This window comes from Pristis pectinata, chromosome 29 (genome assembly GCF_009764475.1).
Source record: "Pristis pectinata isolate sPriPec2 chromosome 29, sPriPec2.1.pri, whole genome shotgun sequence".
NCBI classification, from domain to species: Eukaryota; Metazoa; Chordata; class Chondrichthyes; order Rhinopristiformes; family Pristidae; genus Pristis; species Pristis pectinata.
The window spans coordinates 26,386,840-26,394,477 of record NC_067433.1 but is presented as its reverse complement, the minus strand read 5'-3'; positions in this window follow the sequence as shown (position 1 = coordinate 26,394,477).

Here is a 7,638-nt window from a genome sequence, read left to right as displayed (position 1 = left end):
GAATACATCTTAAATGTTGCGAACATATGTGCTTCACCACCACCTCAGGCACCCGTTACAGATTCCAAACATTCTCCGAGTGAGGATATTCCTCCTTGAGGCACTCTGACACCAATTCTATTTTATCCTTCGCCCTAACCTTTTGTAACCTCAGCAATAGGGAATATTTTACAAATGTGAACACTATTGCCTTCATAATTTCGAAAACACTATCTGATCGCGTCTAAGCCTCCTTCGTTATAAGGGAAAGCCGACTTATATGTTTCTGTCATCAGACATCCCACTGAACATACTTCATAATATCGTACTGCAGAAAGTACAGGGTAGTTTTATGCCATTGGAAGCCCGTGGCCGTCTGTTATCCTCGTTATCGAGTCTCCTGTCACTATCGCCCTGTCTGATTGCACCTTTTCCCTCTGAGCATCAGAACTGATCACAGTACCAGAGACCTGACTACTGCTGCTAGCCCCTGAAAGAATATCCCTCTCAACAGTATCCGTAGAGGTATACTTGTTAGTATAGAGATGACCAGAGGGGAAACCTGCAATAACTTCCTACTCCGCTCACAACATGAGATATTGAATCCATTTTGTAGCAAAAAGGATATCAAAATCATTGTATCCTCTATTTCAATACTTACCCCCCCCCCGGTTTATTCTATTTCCACGATTTCTGTTTAATTGATTTTTCAAGTACATGTCTCCATCAAATTTATGATTTGTTTCACTCTTAGTTCTTCTGTTTATTTAGGAAGAAATTTCTGTACTTCTCCATGAACACGGAACCAAAAGTTGTATTCAATTACTTTGCCATGTCTTTTTTCTCTATTTTAAATTCATTCGCCGTTATATACACCATTCAATGCTACATTGACTTTACAGGAATTCCAATAACAACAACGATAAAGTACAATATTTTTCCGACATTCTTGTATATTTGCGACATTTTACATATGAATCGTTTATCCCTTTATGGTGCAGTCAATCTCTCCAAATGCAACCTTGAGGTTATACTCTCATGGTGCTTTTATACACTTTTGAATCTCCACAGGGACATCGAGATTTCAAAGCAGTTAAAAGTATCAGTTTCGGAAATATGAAGGAATAGATGACGACGGCCGATTAAATCCCTGCTGTGATAAATTGCGTTTAACCGACAACTTTAATTACGGAAGTCCAATGTCTGGAAAAAAAAATTCTGTCACTCCTGGGTGAAAATTGAGGGCGGAATACTTCCAACAATGGGGATATTGTTTCAGACCCCATCAGACTCATATCTCCAACTAACATTGCATGGAAGATGTCCTGCAATCAGCTTCATTCAATTATGCATTTCCAAATGCCACGAACCTTTTCAGGACACGTGAATACCATTTCTGCCAGTGAATATCATGTGTTTTGTGCCCCTGGATTAAACGTTTAATTTGATAGATCTCATCAACTCTACGCTCCGAATTAAACTGATAAATTTACTAAAAACAAAGTAGCATTGTGGGAGTGTTACGACCGATAGTAACAAAACACATCTCTGGCGCATTCCAGTATTTTAAAATCACAGCGTTTTAAATGGCATCTTTTAAAGGCACTCTATCCAAGTTGAGCAGAACTTGGCGCAGAACTTGGATAGCGGGATTAGGCAGAATATGGTCCGGCAGATCCGACTCTCCTGGAAACAGGATGGGTGATGTTTAAGCAGTGGAAAAACAAGCTGCTAGAGGGAGTGCAAGATGGATCCTTCATTCGTTGGTTAATATGTTTTGGTCCCCGTCCGGAATCTTCCGATGGCAAAGTGCAGGGAAGACTTTAGTCTCTGAGCAAAAGGTAATGCCCTTAACTTCGAGGTGTGTGCTGCTACTGTCCAGGCGAAGCTTCACTTAATGGGTAACCTGTCCTGGGCTGGTCTGCGAAGGTCTTGTCGTTCAGTGCATGGAAAGCTTCAATATGTGAGCAACAGGAGTTGAAACTGACCTCACATCCGTCTTCATGCCCCCTTACTCTGAGACTGTACCATGGTTCTCCCAAGAGGAAAAACGCCAGCCCAGTATCTACACTGTCAAGCTCCATTTGAAAGTTGGATATTTTGATGAGATCACCTCAATATGCTTAACTTGAAGGAACAGACAGAACCTGATCAATATTTCCTCGTAAAATAATACATAGTATAGGAGATTCTCTTTGATATTATTGCACTCATTGATACTATATACTCCATAGATTCATAGTCATAGAGTTGGTCAGGACAGAATCGACCCATACAGTCCACCAAGTCCGTGGCGGCCGTTACACCTCTGTATACGAATCCTATTTACCTGCATTAATAGGCATCTTTCTGTGCCTTGTCCATTTACTCCCCCATTTAGGTGACTGTTAACTGTTGTGAATTTATCTTCCGCGGCCACTTCCTCTGGGAGCACGTTTCGGATAACAACCAGTCTCAAAGTTGTAACACGACGTCCCAACGACAAATGCTGTGCTCCGTTCCATGAGGACAAGCGTGCATTTGGCGTTTTCGCCATTCGATCGACCTTTGTTGACATTTTAAAGAAGCGAGGGATTATACCCCGAGGTAACTTAGTTCAACAACATTCCTTAAAACCCAACCAATTATTATCGATGTTCTAACATTATTTGGCATCCCAAAATGCATCACCGTCATATGCCTGGAATAAAATCCATCCGCGGTTCCACCTGACCAGTTCACCTGCTTTCTAAATCCTCAGGTAGGCAAGGGCACCTTTTACTATGTAGGCGCAATTAATTTTCATGTCATCCGGAAACTTACTAATCACACCACCCAAAGTACACCCATATCGTCAATACATGTCACGAACGTTACAGACTCTGGCACAGATCCTTGTGGTTAACCATGCGTCAAAACGTTCCAGTCAGAAAAACATCCCCCTACTCTCTGTCTCCTATCATCAAGACACGGTTGTATCTAATTTGAAAGGCTGCATTGGATCCCAGGTACTCCAATGTGCTGATCAGCTGTGAGACGTACCCTTGTCAAAACCCTTAAAGTCCACACAGAAAAACATCGACCGTCCCGCCCTCATAAATACTCTGAAATAATCTCTTCAAACAACAACACGATGAAATTAGTGGTCAGCGTTTCCGCACACTATCTCATGCAGTTTATCCCCAATCAAACACCAGCTTTCCACGGTTAAACAAGACTTGCTCCATAGAGGTTTATTTTCGAGTAATTTGAACCATATCTCTCCACCCACCCTCTGCCATTCCACCATTATCACCGCATTCTCCTCTACAAATAAGCCGTTTCCCTCAGTGCGGTCAACATTGTTTGACCATGCATTGCCGAACTAGAGCGGCCGTGTTCTCAGATTCAGGCCAGCTGGAGCTGTGACCACGGAGACATCCAGCTTCTGAACGACACTGCAGCTTAACCAGCTGATTTTCTCTCCTCCCCAGTTCTGATGAAGGGTCTTTCACCTGCATTTTTAACTCTGTTTGCAGAAAACGCTTGGCAAGAAGAACTCAAAGGTTCGAGCAAACACCATGGAGTAAAAGTAATTATCGACTTTTTGTGTCGGAATCCTGCATCAGGACCGAGTCGTCCGTGCGTTATTTTGTTCATTCATCAATTAGTCCAATATTGTAGGAAAGTGTCACAATGTCAAACGAAGAGCGAGATCGCGGAGAACCCAAAGGTGGAACACCGGGACGAGACTGGAGTCGGGATGCTTCCTCGGAACCGAACACAGGCGGCGACCAGGAGGAATCTTGCCTCGGGAATCTTGAGGCAGAGTCTTGACATGGAAAAAGGATATCCAAGGAAAAACAGTGAAACCGGTACTGCTCTCGAGTTGACAGCTCTAAGCAGTCGGGAGACGAAGTAGACCCAAATATTGACCAATACTCTGAAAAGCAGTGCTAGTGGAACCAGGGTTCGAATACCAGTCTCCGGATGGAAGTCAAGTGTTGGTTATTATGCAATTAGCTGATCCGTCGGGAAGTTTCTGCTCGAAATGCGGCGACTGCCCATGTGTCCAGGAGAAAGCTGGTGGTGACACCCTGGGAGAAGAGGCGGCCGGAAGTTCAGCAAAAGCAGAGCGTTGAATGCCAAATGGAGAGAAGACAATCTGCTGTGACTCGGATTCGAACCGAGGTTGCTGTGGCCACAACACAGAGTACTGACCGCTATACAATCACGGCCTCACACTTGATCTGTGAGCTTCCTGCATTGTCAAACCCTCTGATACTGGTGTGACTCACCCACTGCCGCACCGCGGACCAACATCGCGCTGCTCGTCGGCGCTTCCACAGTGACAAACACATAAAATACTTGAAATTCCCGGCTGATCAGCCGGATCTGCGGCAAGAGAAAGAAAGTCCGTGTTACGAACCCGAAATCCGTCGACAGAAAAGAAAATTCTGGCAAGGACGTTTGTGTAGTGAGTGTGTTGGAGTGGGGTTTCTCTGACAAGGTAAAACCAGGGAGACCATCGCGGAAAAAAAACTTGCTGGAGGAACTCAGCGGGTCAAGCAGCATTTGTGGAGCTCAAATGATATATGACGTTTCGGGCAGAGACCCTACATATGAAATTTGACATCAGGGATCGGCTGTAATCAAGGTTATGTCGTCAATGAGTGGCTGTGAGCAGTTGAAGTGTGAGAACATTGACAAAAGGCCCAAGACAAAATAAAGTAGAATAGGAAATGCAGAGCAGCAAGGCAATCCAGTAGGTGAGGCTGGGCATGTGCTCCAGTCCTAGAGGGAAAATAGACAAGGTAATGTCACAGATGGATGACAGATACAGACGAGGAAATCAAACTGACAATTCCTGTTCGAGTGAATTGTAAGGCTGGCAGAATTAGGAACCACCAGTTGATGAGGCATATTGAGAATGCTAGTAAAAATGAATGAGGTATATATCAGCTGTTGGGAGCTAGAATGCAGCGAATCCCTTGAGGGGTAGAAGAAATGTCGGGGTACACTTGAGAGAAAAGTCAAGAGAGCAAAGAGGGGACATGCAATAGCGTTGGTAGATAAGGTCAAGATGAAACCCAAGATATTGCATGTATATTAAGAGCAACGGGTATCAAGGGACTGACGAAGTCCATTTAATGATCATTGCGGTCATCTGGGAGATGACCTCAATGAGCCACAAGGGAGATGGGCGAGGTCTTAAGCGAATATCTCTCGTCTGTATTTATCCTGGAGAAGATCACGGAAGCTTGATAATTCAGGAAAGAGAATACTAATGTCTGCCATCATATCCACGTGATCGCAAAGGAGGTGCTGAGAGTATTCAAGCGTATAATGAAGTGTCAATCCGCGAGGCCTGACCAGGCGTAACCCAAGACATTGTGGAAATGCAGGCAATATATTTCTGGGGCCCTGGCAGAGAGATTTCTATCATTATTAGACCTGTGTAAGCTGCCGGAAGACGGGAGGGTGGTTGACGTATTTTCACAGAATAAGGGCTGCAAAGACAAGCCATGGACTGTAGGCCGGTGACGATGGGAATGTTACTTGAAGGTATTCAGAGTGACAGGATGCACTTGCATTTAGAAAGGGAAAGACACAATAGCAATAGTCAGCACTGCTTTCTGCGCAGGAAACTGTGACTCAGGGACTTCATTCAGTTTTTGAATAGGTGACCAGGGGTATTTATGAGGGCAGGGCGGTGGACGTTGTCTTCATGCTCTTTAGCAAGACCTTGCACAAAAGCCCTTGTGGTAGGCTGGTCAGAAAGGTTGGGTCACATGTGACCCTGGGTGAGATAGCCTATTGGATGGTCATTTGGCGTGCTGGGGGAGACAGCTTTTGGCAGTGCAGTGTTTTTTTCATGGAGGCCTGTGACCATTGGAGTTCTGCATGGATCTGTGCGGTGTCCCTTAGATATACACATGGGCTGAACATGTCGGTGGCACTGTCATTATATTTGCGGGTGACACCAATATTATAGTATAATGAAGAAGTTTATCTGAGATCACAACAGGGCCTTTTCACCTGGGAATGTGGGCCAATGAATGTCAGATGCAATGTGACTCAGACAACTGCAGAGTGTCGCATTTTGAGATGTTAAACCAGGGTAGGAATTGAACATTAAATGGGAGGGCCTGTGCAGTGTTGTAGAGCAGAGAGACCTTGGAGTTTTATTTATTGTGTGCATAGATCCCGGAATTTGGCGACACAAGTAGACAGGCTGGCGTTAACGATGTTTGGCACGCTTGATTTCATCAGTCAGGGCACCGAGTCCAGGAAGTGGGACGTCGTCTAAGAGCTGAACAAGACTTTTGTGAGACTGCAGGTGGAGAATTATGCGCAAATCTGGTCTCCTCGCTACAGGGAAGATGTCGTTAACATGGAAAGTGTGCAGAAAATATTCATAAGGGTGTTGCCGTGACTGGACAATTTCACATATAAGGAGAGATTGGATTGGCTGGGTATTATCCCACGAGAGCAACGGAGATAGAATGCCGACCTTATAGAGGTTTATAAAATCACGAGGAATTAATCAGATGGCTTCTCAATTTTTTTTCCCTGGGTGGAATCGTTTGAAAACGGAGGGCACACATTAAGGTTGAGAGGTTAACGATTAGAAAGGGCTTTACAGTTGTGTTAGGAACATGATAAAACTATGCTCTGAAAAGAAATATTAACAAACAATATATTTAAGGAAACTGCAGATATCCCACGAAGGTGTTGCCGTGTAACATCTCCTATTCCTTCACACTCCACCTCACGGAAAAATGTCCAAACCTTCAATTAGAAATTAATTAGTTAATTCTAATTATTTTTAATACATCAATTAGAAAGCGATGTAAAATTTTTGAAATCTCGTACTGTTAATTTGCAACGAAAGCACAGAATGGAGAACGGAATTAAGTATCTTGATTTGTGTCCCTGCGCCTTTACATTGTCTGTCGATGGACAGTGGCATCAGCTGCCTCTGTGGCGCAATCGGCCAACGCGTTCGGTTGATAACCGAAATGTTAGTGGTTCCAGCCCACCAAGAGCGGTGAGCTCAGGTTTTCTTCCGGACATTGAACACTTCTCCGTGCGCTGAAACAGCAAATCGCCATTTCGTCGGAGGTGAGAACATTAAATGGTGTCGACAGTGGTGACTGATGAAAGGTTGCACAAATTTTAAAACGCAAGTTCCGTGGTTTGATGCAATCAAAAGATTGAAATGAAACGAAACGAAGATACATTGCTGTTTCCTGACGCCGATAGGAAACCAGGCAATGTCGGATTGTTCTGTTGGTCAAAGACAACGGCTCTCCAAGTGTCGATGACCACTGATAGTTCTGAAACTATAATTTCCTCTATTACCACATGTCACATTTCGCTTTTCAATTTTACTTCAGCATAAATCCACAACTGACCAGGAGTATATCTACTAACATTTATTTTCAAATCTTTCAACATCAACAAAAAGCATTGTAATAGAAATTGGTCAAGAATTGTGATTTCAGTCATTGTTGTACCGATGATGCTGGTTCATTCTTCAATGTGTCCTTTCTGTTTTCCTGGAATATTCTCCCAGCGACTGCAATGCTGACAATACAAAATGAGATGCAGAGACATCATTCACCTAGACTGGGTTGAAAGCCAGACAGTCATGGAGTCACAGAGAACGGAGCACGGAAACAGGCCTTTCGGCCCATT